At 42.5% G+C, this 17,012-nt stretch overlaps 1 protein-coding gene across 11 annotated transcripts in view; it reads right to left on the reverse strand.

The window, feature by feature from the left end:
• The window catches only part of LOC104050949 (poly(rC)-binding protein 3), a 512,398-nt gene that overhangs the window by 135,151 nt on the left and 360,235 nt on the right, over nucleotides 1–17,012 (reverse strand). For 4 of the 11 annotated variants that reach the window (XM_064443233.1, XM_064443237.1, XM_064443232.1 and 1 more), the window contains exon 1: nucleotides 1,036–1,245. The exons of 3 other annotated variants lie outside the window; for them this stretch is intronic. The gene's annotated coding sequence lies outside the window, so the exon portion shown is untranslated. Of the gene's footprint in view, nucleotides 1–369; nucleotides 666–1,035; nucleotides 1,246–17,012 lie in introns of those variants that run through there. 4 more of the 11 variants (XM_064443238.1, XM_064443239.1, XM_064443234.1 and 1 more) reach the window with 3 other exon arrangements.

Below are 17,012 nucleotides of genomic sequence, written 5' to 3' on the forward strand. Positions count from 1 at the left end.
TAGTAGGGTTATCAGAAACACCAATATAAGTTGTTCATTATACATAACCATATCCAGTGTAATAGGAATTCTGGCAGATGCATCAAAGAAAATAAAGCACAGTTTTTGGCGCACAGTAACAAAGCTTCTTGCGTCTTTAAAAATAATATTATTAATAATAATGAGAGGCACAAAGTCCAGAGTCGTCTCTTATTACCGTTATCATAAAACTACCGTGTATTCCTAACTTTTCTTTAAGAAACACACACTTTGAAGTTCGCTTTTCCCCAGCTGCACCGCAAACGGAACAGCGATATGAGGGTTTACTTAGGCTGTTTACATTAGCAACTTAAAAACAAACAAACAAAAAAAAGCCTTCGGAAACGTTACCAGCTCAACGAAAGGAAGCAACTTCCAATGCCAATGCCCCCAAAACATGGGAGAATATTCCAGCTCAGTTGCTTTCGACAGGTGTGCTGGTTTACAGCACGCCAGGAACTTCGCAGCCTCGGCCTTCCTTCGGTAGCTCTCCTCGGCAAGGGCCGGCTCTCGCCTCTCCCCGTTTCACGTTAAACTTGCAGGAAACTATTAACCGGGGGGTGGCCGCGGGAGAGGCGGCGGGGCCACGGCACGCACCAGCCTCCCGACGGTACTGTCGCACCTAAGCCCTGGAGCTGCCGCCCAGGCGGGATTCCCCACGCAGGGGAAGCGCCCGCTTCCCGACGGACAGTCCCTAGCAGGTATTTCAGCGGAGCTCCAGCCCCGTCTCCACGCAAAGCACTTCCACGGCAACTTGTTGGTTTCAATCTTTTAACGACTTTGCCCATCGCAGCCTGTCCCGGGCAGGCAGAGGGGCGAAACTCGGTCCCCAAGGCACCCACGAAAGCGGCACGCTGGGCTCCTGCAAGCTCGAAACAAAGCAACCCCCACCCCACCCCCACCCCCCAAACCCACCCCCCGCACGCAGCACCCCCTCCCCGGCCACCCTACAACTCCAGAAAGCAGGAGAGGGTTTCTCCCCGCCTGCCCCATCCCCGCGGGGGCAGAGGTACCCACCTGCTGCGGAGCGGGTCCCTAGCCCGGCCGGAGCCCCACGCCGCTCCCTTCCTCCCGTGGGGCCGTGCCGCCAGCCGGCTCCCTCCGTGCCGCCCTTGCGCGGGGCTGCCGCCAGCCGGATCCCTCCCCGCCGCCCGGGCGCGGACAGACGGCCGGGAGCCCCGAGCCCGACCAGGCTGAAGCAATGCTCGGCTTCCCCCCCACCCCCCTTTTTCCTTCCCCTCCTTTTTCCCCCCTTTCCTCCCTTCTCCCCGTTTTTCCTCCCCTGGCTTAGCCCCTGGCAGATAAGCCCGAGTCAGCCAGAGTGCGCTCACGACACCCCCTCCACCAATCATTTCAATTAGTGCCACATGAGAGGAGCTTCTGCCCAAAATCTGCTTAAGAAAGGGCCAGAGGGCAGGGCAATCTTCTTTGCTCAACAATGACCAGAAGCTGCTATAAATATCCAAACAAAAGCACTGCCAAGGCCAGGAATGTCACATCCTAATGTGATAAAAATTGTAAAGGTCTGATGTATACCAGAACTACAAAGGAGGAAAAATAATGATAATTAAAAAAAAACCCCAACAACAACAAAACAAAGACAAATATTTAAAGCAGTCACCACCTTCCTACCCTCTCCCCCAATACGTAACCTTGTAATATGTTCCCAAAGTTGTATATTTCTGGGTGCCAAGCTATTATGTTTTCGAGGTCCCGAACAGCTTGCTCACAATCCCTTTGTGACAGCTGCGCGCTAATATTTATAGGTACCCAAGTCTATGCACCTTATATAACCAAGTACAGTGACCAGGACTGGGCAGAGGTAGCCTCCAACCCCACAGATGCATTACATCACACAAATAGTATAAGCAATGACTTCTCTAAATTAAAATGTTAACAAGAGGTTCGCAATATGCCAATAAGTAAATCAATACATTAATAAAGCACAGAGTCACGTGCATTTGTATCAAAACTGGGGGATTTAATCTAATTTGATTTAGGCACATTTTACAGCCGCATATTCCAGCACTGTGAGCGAGGAGAAACTCCAAGCTGGAGGTTTCTAACTATACAGTGAGTTAGAGCTGAAAACTAACAAAAACCCCCTCCCCAAACACCCTTGATCGAGCAGAGTGCCTCCACCCGCAGTGCCCGGACCTACAGCTTGTGCACCACCTCGCAAACCTCCGGTTTGCACGGTGCAAGTAGCTGGACGCTGCCTGCTCCAGCGTGGGGAGGGCAGGGCAGGGGAAGGGAGTGGTTTCGGTTCCATTTGACTGCTTGTAAACTCTGCAGTGCCTTGCAGATAGTGGTTTCCAGCCTGTTGATGGCAGGATGACAACAGCTAGGTTCATCTGAGGGGAAGCTGATAGTCACTGTCACCTAATTCCCGCAACAGACATTTCCGAATGTAATCATTGCAAAGGGAGGGCTCTCAGCTGATGTCCCTCCAACTCTAGTGTCTCAATGTTTACGTACAAATCTTTATAGAAGTAGTTAATCCTCTTGACTAACCCATGGTCTTTCAGAACTGAGATAAAGGCCGCCTGAAATTATCCCTGTGTTTCCTCTGTTCGGTTTCCACCAACTCAACAATAAACTTCTAATACAAATAAATGTTATTTTTTCCATTTCATTCCCATGCCCTCCTCTGATCATGCTTGTTTGTCCCGCTGCAGTGAACACTGCTTTCTCATACTAAACCCATTCACATACAGGCTTATCCTCAAAGCACCCTTATCCTCAAAGGATGTCCAGAGATGGTTTTTGCTGGTTTATTAGTTCCCTGAATTTAACCATGTGCCTTACATAACAAAGAGCGTACTTTTAGAAGATCATTTGAAGAAACACATTTAAAAGAGAGAATAGTTAAGTGAAGCTCATGCAAAACTCTAGTCCGAAAACCACGTGCACAGGCTTGCAAGAGCAAAACTTCCCGCAAAATTTCCAGACTTCCTAGTTTTAGCAGGGACAGAAATATTCTTTATTTCAACAAAGAGCTTTCAGGAACCCAGAGTGCACAGATGCAGAACAATAACACCAACACGAACAATACAGACTAAGCATTGTCGGGCCAAAGCCGCCAGCCCGTGGGCGGACAAAGCCCTCCCTGAGGACGGGAGAGCGAAGCAGAGGCCCCGTTCTCCCACAGGCAGGGCGGACGTCCATGTAGCCCAGCACAGGAGCCGGAGGTATGGCAGGACGGCCAGGTGTATTTACAAGGAATTGCAATATAGCTAATAAACCCTGCCAGTTCCACCAGCTGATCTTTATGTTGGGTCCTGCTTTTACTTCAAGCAGGGCCAAACTGGGTGTCCACAGTGGCAGCATGGACATGCTTTGCATTGCAAAGGAGTGGACAGGACCTTCGCTGAAGGAAAAAAAGAATTCTCGACAACAAAAACCCCTCCAGGTAAGCAGTAAAAGATTTTTAGAATAACGAGCTTACCTGGGAAAAACATGACCTGTGACTGAAACAGCTGCATAGCTGTAACTGAGTAACAAGACAGCAAAAATAAGTCACTAATGGAGTGAAATGCAAGATTGTGTGCATGGTATAAAAATCCATCCAGCCAGGAAGATTAATAAATTGGCAGAACTGAGCCACTGATGCCGGAATTGAAAGAAAAATATCCTTCTCTCTGAATTTTGGGTGGTTTTTGTATCTTTCACTTCCTGGATCATCTACCCTTACAGAGCTCAGAGACAAGAGGGAAAAAAAAGGTTATAGAAGTAAACAATAGTTCCTCGTCTTGCCAAAAGGCCCTGTTTGCGATGATCTGTCTTGACCTGGTCCTCATGGTTTTGCATGCTGCTTTCCTACACCAGCTTTTCCACCCTATGGGTAAAAATGGTGGGGGAATCTTGCAACCTCCCTTACAAATGCTGAAATTGTAACATCAGGAAAACTGCATGTATGGAAGCACTCCTCACGGAGAGGTATTCAGAAGGGCTCTCCTTTGTAAGCCTGAAAGTATTCAAAATGCCATTTGCTTTACAGATCAAAATGCTGTATTTAATGATAAATCTAAGAGACGGATGACAGAAATCTCCATGAGCAATGTTCCAAAAGGAAATGTATAAAGAAATGATGCTGTTTAGTTTGTAACGATTTGGTATATATTTGCAATTTTAAACTGTTTATAAACTATTCTACCAAGAGATCAAGGTAAGACTTCTTGTTTAATAGAAAATTATTACTATAACCTGGAAGGGCTTTAAGTTAGCTCATTATGGAAATGGAAACCTGGATCAGATACATTGGGCCCTCACGTTTGACATAATTCCCTGGAGAAAAAAGCCTATATATGGAAAGCTATCCTCAAGCACTGGTTGAAGTTTTCCCTTAAACACTCTTTTGTTTGATAAGTGAAAACTGACAACACCGTCTCATCTAGTACTAGTGTTCTTTTCTTTTACATGTCCCTGCTCTTGGAAAGGAAAAAAAAAAAGAGGATTATGCTATTTCTTTGTCTGAATAAAATGTTGCAGTTCCGGAGATAAAGACGTATTCAGCTGAGCAATTAAATAGCTAAATAAATGAATCAGCAGAGCAGAAGTGACAGATTTAATTACTGCTTAGAGCTAGGAAGGGGAACTAATTATGGGGTTCATGAACCACATGCCATTCTTCTCCTTAAGCATGTGCTTCGATTCTTCTGGATCAAGCTCTGCAAATGCAATAGCACCGTGCACCAGATTTAAAAAAAAAAAAAAAAAGAGAAAAAAAAAGCTATTCAAAATTTGGAAATACAGTTTAATCTTTGAAGAAAGCATAGTCAATACTGTGTTTTAAAAGCCCATGTTCAATTGACTTGATACCGTGAGTTAGAGGAACATTCTTTTAAATAGATAAGCACTAAAAATGTAGTTCTCCAAAAAATGCAAGCACAATGAAGTTCACTGGATGTGAATAAACCAAAGATTGCAACAGAAAGCTGTGGTAATTGAGGCATAAAGCATATAGCTACATGAAGTGATTAGGAGCCCTATTCATCAAAAAGTATCTGTAGCTGGGAAGCCTGAGAAAGCCGTTGATCCTAGCTCTCTACTGCTTTGGTCCGTCTACCACAGGAAGCAATACGGTTCAAAAATATGCTCTTTTGGCCACCAGCTGCAAAGCCACGAACAGTGGAAAAAACAGTTCCTCAGTTTCTGCCTTCTGTACCATTTCTCTACTTCACATTTACTTTATGATGCTAATTTTATTCTTGTTTGATAAGACTGTCAATGCCAATTATTTGAGCTTCACATTAAAATCATAAGCCTTGCGGTATAGTCCCACAAACACAGAACTCTTCCCCCCATTAGTGGGAGGGAGAAAGAGGAAAAAACCCCACATGTTCTGCATTTGGATCGCATCATTCAATGAATTGCATAATTTTGGTGAGTTTACGGGCTAGCTTATAGAGATGAAGAGAGACTGGTATCATTCCAGAAGAAAAAGAAAATGAAGAAAATTAAAAAGAAAATGAAAAAGGAAAATGAAAATGAAAAGGAAAGTAAAGTGAAAGTAAAGTAAAAGTAAAAGTAAAGTGAGGTAAAGTGAAGGGAAGAGAAAGAAAAGAAAAAAGAAAAGAAAAGAAAAGAGAAAGAAAAGAAAAGAAAAGAAAAGAAAAGAAAAGAAAAGAAAAGAAAAGAAAAGAAAAGAAAAGAAAAGAAAAGAAAAGAAAAGAAAAGAAAAGAAAAGAAAAGAAAAGAAAAGAAAAGAAAAGAAAAGAAAAGAAAAGAAAAGAAAAGAAAAGAAAAGAAAAGAAAAGAAAAGAAAAGAAAAGAAAAGAAAAGAAAAGAAAAGAAAAGAAAAGAAAAGAAAAGAAAAGAGAAAAGAGAAAAGAGAAAAGAAAGAGAAAAAGCACGAAGCCATACTAAAAAAAGAAAAGAATTAGTGGAGGTAAGAGAGGACAAGTCTTTCATTCATAGCCAGTGGCTTTCTAAAATTAAAATCTTAATGTGCTGTGATGCCTGTTTTAGCATAATTTTAAAAATCAATATTTTCTTCTTTTCCTAAAAATGCTGTGAAGAAAGAGATAAATAACTCTGCACAGCTGACCTTGTTACACCATTCTGAAGAACAACCAGACCTTCAACTCCACGGACTTTGAAAATTTTTAAAAAGCAGAAGATGATGTAAACAATACAACATCTTATGGCTGGGAAAGATCTAAATCCACCCCAGCTATTGCCATGTTCTCCTTACGCATCACCGGTAATTTTGTCAGAATCAAAATAATTGTGTCCAAAGCCAGGCATGTAGGCTGATCCCTGGGATGGCTCACTGGACAATCACGAATGCCATCATCATCCAAGATTACACCATCAGCTGTCCTTGGCTGAAATTCTGTTCTTTGAAGGCAGCCAAAACCAAGGTCTATTGCATCAATAAAGTCCAACAATCTATGCTGAAAATCAGTGTCTGGGCTTCTGTATCAAGGGAGACTGTATCTGCAGGGATCCAGGAGCACTGTACACCCAAGGTAAGGTAAAAATAGGATTTTTATTTTTTTTTAATGGAATTATGGCATGGCTTTATAAAAGTGACATCCCTTGTGCGGAATTCCAGCGCAGTTAGATCAGAACAAAATGCACTTTGTACCTAGACACACAGTAAAGCAGAGAGGAGCTATCTTCAGAAAAGACACTATATCTGAAACAATACGTACGAGTTGCATTTGCACTCATGCCATATGAATTTTATGGCATGTTATCCATGTTAATAAAGTGTGATGTCTAGAGAAAGTCACTAAGGTACCAGTGATCACCAACTTGCAGAACACATGCACAACTGGCATCTCATAACAGAGATATTATGCTTGTATAAATAACCTCAGTGGAGTGTGACAAGTTGAAAAGGATCCCATGGGCAGGGGCAGCTAGTCAGCAGACTGCCAAAGGACAAAGGAGAATACACTCTTGTTGCACAGCACTTCTGATCTCAGGAGGTAAAATCAGCTGTATTTATCTGACAGTCCTTGCGAGGCTGATGTGAAAATGACCATTTAAGTATCTGAGGTGTCCCTCTCAAGACAGGACATGATCGGCATTTGCATTTGTATCTAAAAGCACAGCTCCAGAGGAATACAGGGCGTTTGGACGTGGAAGTCATGCAGACGTGAGCTTGCCACCTGGGAGGAAAGCTCACTCTAAGAATCCACCATCGTCTGCTCTCACTGCAGGGCGATGCAAAAGAAATCCCTCATGGGGTACTTGAAACAGAAGTCATGGTTAAGTATAGACCAGAATCAAATTTGTCACTGTTTTACTTATACCCTTTTGCCCTCAATCTTGCACTTGGATGTCTGCCCTTAAGTCTTGCTTAACATAATTCTGTAGTGTTTCACCACCCAGCCAGTGTGGTGCAGTGGAGAGACAAGATGAAACAGACTGAAACCAGTAGGTTCTCAGAAGAAACCAAAGACAAAGAAGGGTGCACAGGGTGTCTCGAGACATGGGTGTCTCTTCTGGCAGGGTCATAGAAGCCTAGAGCTGGCAAGTATTTCCTTCCTAGTTTCAAAGGATCACTGGGGGATGGACAGAAAGGGAGGACTTTACAGGCAGGGAAAGGACTAGCCCTAACAGGCATGAACTAATTCCTCTCCTGCAAGAAGCAGGTGGCAAAGCAATACTCCGCAGTTCTGGGTGAGCCCTGCGTTTTCAAACAGGCTCCGACTCCCTGTTTAGTTGTTAGAGGGAAGATAGAAGGTCATTTTTCTCTGCCATGGGAAGCATGGCAGTTTATCAAAGCTACCCTTGGGGAAGTTTTCTTGTGAAGATTTACAAAAGAGGTAACTAAGTACGCCAGTGAGTGTAAGAGGAGTTGCTAGTTGACTGGTACAAAGAAGAAATTACTGCGTGTTTTGTTTAAAGTCTGAATAACATTTATACACTACTAGTCACAGAGCCACAAATAATTTTAAATCACCCACCATTTTCTTCTTCTAAAAATCACAGAAGAAATTTTTTTTCAGAGCCCTATTGTATTTTCCTAATAGTTCATTGAAAACTGGAAGCAAACATCCAGTCGTCACTGAGGACTAATATAAAAAACAGTCAAGCCCCTTGACAATAATGACAACTGAAATAATGGGAGCCACTGTCCAAACCAAAAGCTGAAGTAGGCATCCAGCCACAATGCCCAAAGGGTTCTTGCTGAGAAGGGCAAGGATGCCTGCATACAAACATCAGAGCTTGCTTACAGTTGAAATAAGTTGTATCTGAGAAAATATAGAAATATTCCAGAAATAAGGGGAGCAAGCAAGCACATGAACTGGCTAGAGGGCAGCTCTTGAAGACTGAGCAAAACTCAGAGTTCTTCGTTTCTCCTAGTGCAGTGGCACGCCAAAGAAGAAGCAGCCATAAGGAGTATGAAATAAGGAGTAAGAAATCTGATCCTCACAAGCCTCACAAATATGATTCTTGACCTAATACAGATGATAAAAAGGGGGGTTATAATATGGCTCGCTGTGACACTTTTGAACAATTAGAATAAAAAGCTGACTTGATTTGTAAAACCAGAGAAGCAGTTATATTGTAAAATTCTGCCACTTTGAAAATCACTGTCTGCAACATGAGGGAGTATCACAAGCACAGGATGGATCAAGGGAAGAATTCACAGATCTGTAGTAACAGTTCAATTCACTTAAGGTCTGAAGTTTGCCAGCTTCAAGGAACAAAGCTCCAGGACACCAAAACCAGTCAGACAGTTATGAAACTTCTAGACTTTGAATTTGGTTACTGCATTTGTAGTCTGGGAATTCTCATGGCAGAAGGTGTAGAAATCACCAAGCCAAAAGTCATGAAAACACAGAGAAGGCAGAAAGTTGAAACCGAACCACCTTTGTGGTTCCAATCTCAAATGCATACAGTGACGGCAGAACATACACCCATTCATCCTGAATGAAAACTGTTTTTAACACTAATGTGTTGAATTCACAGCAAAGAACCTTGGGTAGAAAAAGAAGAAACTGAGATAGCCAGGATTGGAGAATGAAATGCTGATAATGTCATCTGCATTTATGGAATGAGTAGCATGGTACATACAACATTTAGACCAAGGACACTCCGTGTATTTCTAAATGTAAGTAAGGCCACGATTATTCCTCATTTAAGACTATAAACATTTTGCATGCCCTTTATTCTAGAGCCAACACAAGACTTTTCAATGGCTCAGAGAAAATTGGCAGTCAGTCCTCCTAAAATAACAAATGGGACAAGGCCACCCCTGCCTGCCGCAGAAAAGTGGGGAATTGTGATGGAGAGATCTAGAGGATCCACGCTGCTAATCTGGCTGCCTCCAGGGACTGATACCAGTCAGCTATCACAGCTGCTGGCACTGGGCATTCTACCAATAGTTTCCACTCCTACTTTAGGGGCAGCAGCAGTTTCAGACAACCTGTTTTTCCCAGTCCTAATATGGACAAAATTGGGGGGGGTGGGGGGGGAGGGAAGGATGTTAAGGGACATGCGCTTTGTCTTCCCAGCAGCCTGCTACCTTAGGCAATTTCTGCTTTGCCTATGCTCACAGCCAGTCTGGTTTGCTGCTGGAAGATGAAGACTCAATTTAGCTTTGCTTCTGCATTCTCAGAAGGTTCAGCAATGACTACATTCACCATTGTCATAACTATTCTGAGAGTCAGAGGCTTTGACCCTAAATGTATGAAGTCCTCCTTATAAGGTTGGACTAGATGATCCCTGAGGTCCCTTCCAACCTGTGATTCTGTCATTCTGTGATTCTGTCAGTCTTAATTCTTCTGCAAGGGCATCAGTATAATACCATTCTCAAAAAAGCAAACAGTTCCCCTATAATGATCAAGAACTTTTAAATAAGCTGTCCATATTGTGCTCTTCAAGTTCCTTATGAAAGAGTTTGGGTGCAGTGAAATTCTTGATGTAAAAGGCTACCATGAGATATTTCAATATGCTGGTGCAACATAAGTTATCAGTATGCCAGGGTAGAGCTTGACTAGTTTGATCAGGAAACTACTGAAGAGCTGTAGAGTAAATAATAGATTTAAAAACAGGAACAGCTTTGAAGTGTGTATTGGCAGTTGCTCATCATAGAGCACCATCAGAACACTCGTTGTGTCAATATTGGCAGATAACACTGAAATGTCAGTAAATATTATTGTTTTGAGCTAGTTATTAAAGCCTTATGTAGGTATATTTGTTACAGCTTTTCTGGCAGATTATACCACTGTTGGCCAAGTCTACTAGCATAGCAACAACAGGAAAAGATGCAGAATAATAATTTTGTTCAACATAAAATCATATCTTACCATACCATAATGACTTTTTATTCCCAACTTCATATCCTACTTCATTGCGTTATTGTTTTTTAAATGTTCAGACTTTACTGAAGGAGGAGATCCTTCAGTGATGCTCACCACATTCAGACCCCTTCTCCACCTGCAGATTTCCACTGTGCTCTCTTGAGATTCATTTTGTCTTTCAGTGCTTCAGCTCCATGGACACGAAATAATAACCTTGTCCTACCTCACAGAGCTGCTACTAGTGCAGCCCAGTTAGATTTTGGAGCATTGCAGCATTATGGGGGAAAAAAATGGTTTATCTATGTACCGTTTTGTGTTCATTTTCTACTGAGCTTTCTTTAAAAAAAAAAACAACCACCAAATTTTTCTCATGACCATTTGTTTTTTTAATTTTCCTTTCTAACTTCTACCACTGTGTTTTGCTTTGTACTGAGCGGTGTCTCCTGGTACAGTCTTCTTCCTCCTTCAGTCACTTTTCTGTGTCATATAACTATGATGAGGTTTCTCTCCATACTTCTTTTCTCCACCATTACATTCTTCTTATTTCTCCTATATTGCCAGGCTCTCTAGACTGAGAATAGACAATTATTCCCAAACTTTTTCACATCCTTTTACTTCCTTTCTTATGGCTCTGAGCCCTTCCTTTCCTGTCTGTGTACCATCCTGCATTCCCTCCTGAAAGAATTTTCTCACTTCACAGGGGTCAGAGAGAACCCTGCACCAGCGAGCATTCATTGATGAGGAGGTAGGGAAATCAGAAAAAGTGACCGATCAGGGAGCTTTTATTCAGGATATATGTAGACCTTTAGCTACGTGTAAAACACCTCAATGAAAGAGAGAATGAGTGCTTCAGGGCAGGGACGGTACCTACCTGAAAGAAACATTTCTCAAGTGATCAGTGCAAAAAAGCTGCTAACCTTGCAGAGGCCTTAAAGTTGCTACAGCTCAAACCCCAGGAGGCTTTACAGGTTAAATCTTACATCTTGGACCCAACTGGGAGACAAAACCAAAGCTGCTGCATGCTACAAAACACGTAGTTTATGGGCTGATCACAGCCCAGGTGCTGATGGCTCCCGGTTGCTTATTCCCTTGCCCTGTACAGTGGACTTTAAAAGACTGCCAGTCAGAAACAACCAATGCTATCATTTACCGTGATTTCATTCATTTGGAGGATCTAGATCTGTCCTCAGAAAAAGAAGTTAAAAATGTCATTGTAACGCCTAGTTAAAAAATCATGCTTAAAACTGCAACTGCAACTTGACCTTTCAAAGAACTCAGAATGCAGCAGAACTCGTTGAGTAACCATAGATATGTTATAGATATATTATTTGTATGTATAGTGATATTCATTTTTATATTTCCTTCCTTTCAGGGGTGGCAAGTGCAGTTTTAAAGTTTGATAATTGCTCGGTTCCAAAAGGATATCTCTTTCCTTCAAATCTGTAGAAACGTTAAATTTGGCAATACATTGCTAGAAATGTTAGGGCTCAAATGTAAGGGCTAGAAATGTTAGACCTTGTTAGGGATCAAGCAGACCCACCACTTCTGCACAGAGCAGCAGGCTCAGGGAGAAATCAGCACCTCTCCTGGAGTGGTTCATGAGCAAAAGCTCACAGGACTCAATCCTGCAAGGCACTGACATAATCTGGTAGGCATACTTTGCTGCTTCAGGGTGCAGTGCTCAGTCACTGCCAGGATATACCCAGAAATCATGTCTGTATGTTTACAAGAGGCTGAACCTGCCATTCGGAGTCTGCTGATGAGTGAGGAAATTCAAGCAGCTGCCCCAGGATGAAATTTGCCTCTGGTTTGGGGGACCTGCTCGCTATTCAAGTGCCATCAAGGCATCTGGAAGCTTTGCTGCCTCAGTCTTCCTCACTTTTGAGGCAGGATGTATGTACACACACGCGTATAGCCAAAACTAAACCCCTCTCTCTATCTGGGTATAATTTTCAGAAAACAGAAGAGTTTATTCCTAGAATCATCCCACTAATCCGTAGTACAACCTGCACTGAAACCTTTAGTATTTCAGAAGGGATTATTTTGGTACAATTGTTGTTTCATTTGTTTGTGTAACTTCTCCCAACCTATTCTTTCCTCCTGCTACTCTTTCTTTCTTAACCATGCATGCTTACACTAACCTTTAATTTCTCTATCCATTTTTGCAATTGATTTCCCTTTGATTTTTTGCCACCATTGTTTGAATTTTATGAGCGTTCTCTTCATGCTTTATTTCCTTTTCTGAGAGGACACAAAAGAAAGAGAAAGCAATTTGGAAGAAGAACAATAATTACTTTATAACTTTAACTACATACCTAATGTCAGATCATTCTTGGGGGGAAGGCAGGGAAGACGGAAGGAGAAACTCTCCAGAGTTCTCTGGTTTTCCTAGACCATTTCAATACACAGCACAGTAAAGGAGATTACTAGAAGTTCTTCTGAAAGTGGAAGTAATTTCCCAACCCGAAAAATAGAAAAGAATATCAACTCTGGCAAGTTAAATTTAATAAGCCCGGCCAAAAAAAGATTTTGAAAAGCAATTTGCTAAAGGCATAAAACCAATAATAAAAAGTTTTCTAAGCACATCTGGAAAAGGAAGTCTGCCAGAAAGTCTGTAGGGCTGATAAGTAATTGGGCTGTGAAAAGTGAGCTCAAGTAAGATCAGACGGTATGCCAGCAAAGTGAGGGGAATTCTTTACATAGGTGTTCACTGTGGAAGAGCTTTTGGAGATTCCTAGGCCAAAATCTTTCTTTACAGGGAACAAGCCCCTTAAAACTGGTTACACAATATGAAACACACAGTAGAAGTAAATGGTCACTCTTCACAGTCAGAGAGATTTCTAGTGGATCAGTGCAGGGAAATGCAGTGTTCAACATAATCGTCAGTAATTTGGACAAGGCTGAAGAGTGAGGTGACAGTGAATCACACTAGATTATTTAGAGTAAATGGGTAAATTAGGTAAAAGCTAAGGGTGACTGAAAAATTGCAGGAAGATCTCAATTCTGTGTGATTGGTGATAAAAGTGCAAATGAAATGCAATGCTGATAAATGTAGAATCTGGAAAAAAACCAAACAGTCCTAACCACACATACCCAGGTATAAGCTATAAGTTAGCTGTTACCACTCTGAAATACAGCTGCTGCAACTGGAGAAACCACATACAGTCCTGTGAAACATCAGCCTAAAGTGAATAGAATATTATGAATTATTAGGAAAATGAAATGAAAGAAAGAAAACTTATTGCCACTGAGAAAATGTGCCTTACCTTCTAAGCCCCAAGGGACTCACCTACAGTAGAAAACATATAGACAAGGGTGTTAAGTAAGATAACTGAAGGTAAGGGACAGTGTCTGTGTGAGAAACAATAAGTAGGCTGGGATAACTCAGTTTGGAAAAGAGGTAGCTCAGAAGAATGTGACAAAACCCATAACATCACGTGCCACACTGAGAAGGGCAAAACAGGAAAAACTATTACCCCTACTAATAATACAAGAAGGAAAGAACAGCAAATGAAATGTTGGAGTGTCAGATTAATGCCTAAAAATGGAAGATACCTTTTTACAGAATGGGTAATTAAGTTATGGAATAAATAGTTAGAATATATTGCAGAATATATTGCCTGAATAAATTAAAAAAGCAATGATACAAATTCATGGGACAGCCCAACACCTCCAGCGTTTATTAGAAACAAAAGTATCATTTGTAGCCAAGTCCCTAAACTTCAGACCAGAAAAGGCTGAGAAAAGTACTGGAAAATGTAGCCCCCTAGCATTGCCATCTTACACTCGTGAAATATATGTTATAATTTATGTTTAGAAAAATATACCAGGCCTGCTGGTTAGGCCCAGCAGAGCCATTTTTCTGTCCTTACCCTTGGGAGAGCTGTTCTCTGAGCAGACCTGTACAGTTCGGCATGGAGGCACAAGGTTGCCAAACCAACCACCGCCAGCATGTATCAGGACAGCAAAAGGGGGCCAGAGGTTCCCTCATCTTGTGCTGGGAGCTCTACAGCATCTGTACCCAAGCTCTCTGAGCCTGGAATTCACCTGGTACAGTCCGCAGCTCTGACCACCACTCTGGCTGTGGGTTTATTTCAGTCAGTAATGTAGGTTTCCCTCAGAGGAGTTCTGGGACCATAAGAGGGAGATAAAGGCTTGTCCTCTTGAGAAAAATCACTTCTGCTCACAGAGCCATTGGACAGTAGAGTCCCTTACTTTCAGGTAGGTCTTGATATACAGCTAGTGAAAGATTTTGAAAGAGAAATCATTGCCCATATTCTGGAATGAAAAATCTCACCAAAGTCCACGATACCTTCTTCCCTCCATTTCCTCAACCCCCAAGGCCTACCAGATTTCTTCTCTAAGTGAAAGAATATTTGCAAAGGTTGAGAAAACTGGTGAAGAAAGTGGTTTGCATTTTAAGCAGAAGAAATAAACAAGACAGACAAATGCTAAAATATATTTAAGCTGGATTTGTCCAGGCTAGGAAATCACCCAAATTGACCTATTTTACCCTGTATTTGTTTACAAAGTCTGCGGAACTCTTCACTTCTGCGGATTAAACATGCTTCACTGATTTTTTTGTTCTATTTAACAAAAATCTACAATCCTTTCTGGCAGCCTGGTATACGTGACCACTCCTATAATATTTTCTAGCTGCAGTGACTTACATTTTGGTAATAATAATGATCTGCATTTTCACTGTTCTCTTCCTTCAAAATAGAAAGTGCCCCAGGAATATTATTTAAATTCTTAAAGCAGCCATTTAAGCAAGCAAAAACAAATTCTGTGGGAATTATCAGGTTGGAAGGGATCCTTGGGGCTCATCTGGGCCCACTCAAGCAAGATCAGCTTTGAAATTACATCTGAGTTCAAAGGTTGCTCAGAGACTGCCCAGTCAACTTTGCAGTATCTCTCAGAAAGCAGATGCCACAGACTCTTTGGGTACCTGTGCCAGTATTTGACCCCCTCCTCAAGGCACAAAAGATTTTTCTGATACTTAGACAAAATTCCCATGTTGCGACTTGTGTCTGTTGCCTCTTGTCCTATTATGGTGCGCTCCCTGGAAGAGTCTGGCTTCACCTTCTCTGTACACTGCCACTAGGTAGTATAAAATGATTCAATGCTGCCCTTATTCTATCTTCAGGCTCAACAAACCCAGTTCAGTCAGCTTCTCCTTGTATGTCCTGTGTTCCAGCCAGCCGGTACCCCAACAGTCTCATTCCAGTATGTCAAGATCCATCTTCTACAGAGGAATCCAAAACAGGACACAGTCCTCCAGGCAGGGTCTCACAAGCGCCAGAAGGCAAGAATCACTTCCGTCAACCTGCTGGCTACACTGTTGCTAGTACAGCCCAGGATGCGGCTGACCTTCAGGATGCTCTGCTGACTTGTTGGAGTTGTTGTCTGCTGGGACCCCCAGGAATTTTTCTGCAAAACTGCTTTGTAGCCAGCTGGTGCCCCTCCTGTGCTGCCGCATGGGCTTGTTATGTCTCAGGTTCAGGAGTTTGCATTTGCCTTCACACACTATACCAGCCATCTGCTCAGAGCAAACTCTCAGATTGTTCAGCCACAATTTGCCATTTGTGAATCCATGCTGGTTGTTCTCAGTTGCATCCTCGTCCTCCATGTGCCAGGATGTGGTTCCCAGAAGTGTTTTCTCCAAGATCTTCCTGGGGACTGAAGGGGGGTTTATAAGCACAGAAATTTCCCAGATCTGCCTTCCTGCTCATCCTGAAGATGAGTGTGACACTTGGCTTTTCCCAGTCCTCAGGAACCTCTCCTGATTCCTAGGGACCTTTTGAAGAAGATACAAAGCAGTCCTTGCAGTGATCCCAGCCAGCTCCTTCCACATCCTCGCATCCTTCCTCTCTTGTCCCATGGACCTGTGTATATCCAGTTTGTGTATTTGGCCACTAACTCAGTCTTCCCAGATCCTGCCTGGGAGACCTGAAGACAGAACTTGCCAGTGAAGACCAAAGCAAAGAAGGCACTAGGTTTCTCAGCTTTTTCAGCATGCTTTGTTACCACGTCTGCTGCCTCGTTTTGCAGCCCCACATCTTCCTTAGGCCTCCTTTTGCTGCTACCTTTAGAAGCTCTTCTTGTTGCCCTTCCCATTCCTCACCAATTTCAAACCCAGATGAGCTCCAGCTTCCTTAGTTCCCTGCCTGCATGGCCATACAGCGGTCTGCACTGCTCCGAGGTAGCCCTTCTTGGCCTCCCCTGCCCTCTCATTTGGTACCAGAGCCCAGGCTGGAGCTCCCTGCCCCTCTGTTGTGCCTGTGTGACTGCCTGGGCCATGGGCTGGGCTGAGCTTAGGTCTGGGATGTTGTCCTCAGAAAGCAGCATCCTCTCTGGGTCCTTTTCCACTTCAGGGCAGGCTACCATGGAACCTGCCAAGCAGTGCCCAGAACAAGATGCTGAACCCTCTATTTTAATTTGCTGTTGTAATTCTGAAAACTTCAATTTTTTTCCTGAAGTATTTGTTCATTTCAGACAAAGTATCTGCAAAAAAGGAAGTTTAAGTGTAAAACAAAAATAAAAAGAAATTAAAATGAAACTTTTTTCTCTATCAAAAGAAATTAAGATGCATCTCAACTTTTACCAGGAGCCAGAGTCACTAAATTGTGTTCACTGACTAAGTTGAAATAAAAAGTAATGGAGCAGTGGTACTTAATGATTATTAACTATAAGTAATGTAAATTATTTGAATTTTTAATTATTAATTTG

Source organism: Phalacrocorax carbo, chromosome 2, assembly GCF_963921805.1.
Source record: "Phalacrocorax carbo chromosome 2, bPhaCar2.1, whole genome shotgun sequence".
Taxonomy (NCBI): domain Eukaryota; kingdom Metazoa; phylum Chordata; class Aves; order Suliformes; family Phalacrocoracidae; genus Phalacrocorax; species Phalacrocorax carbo.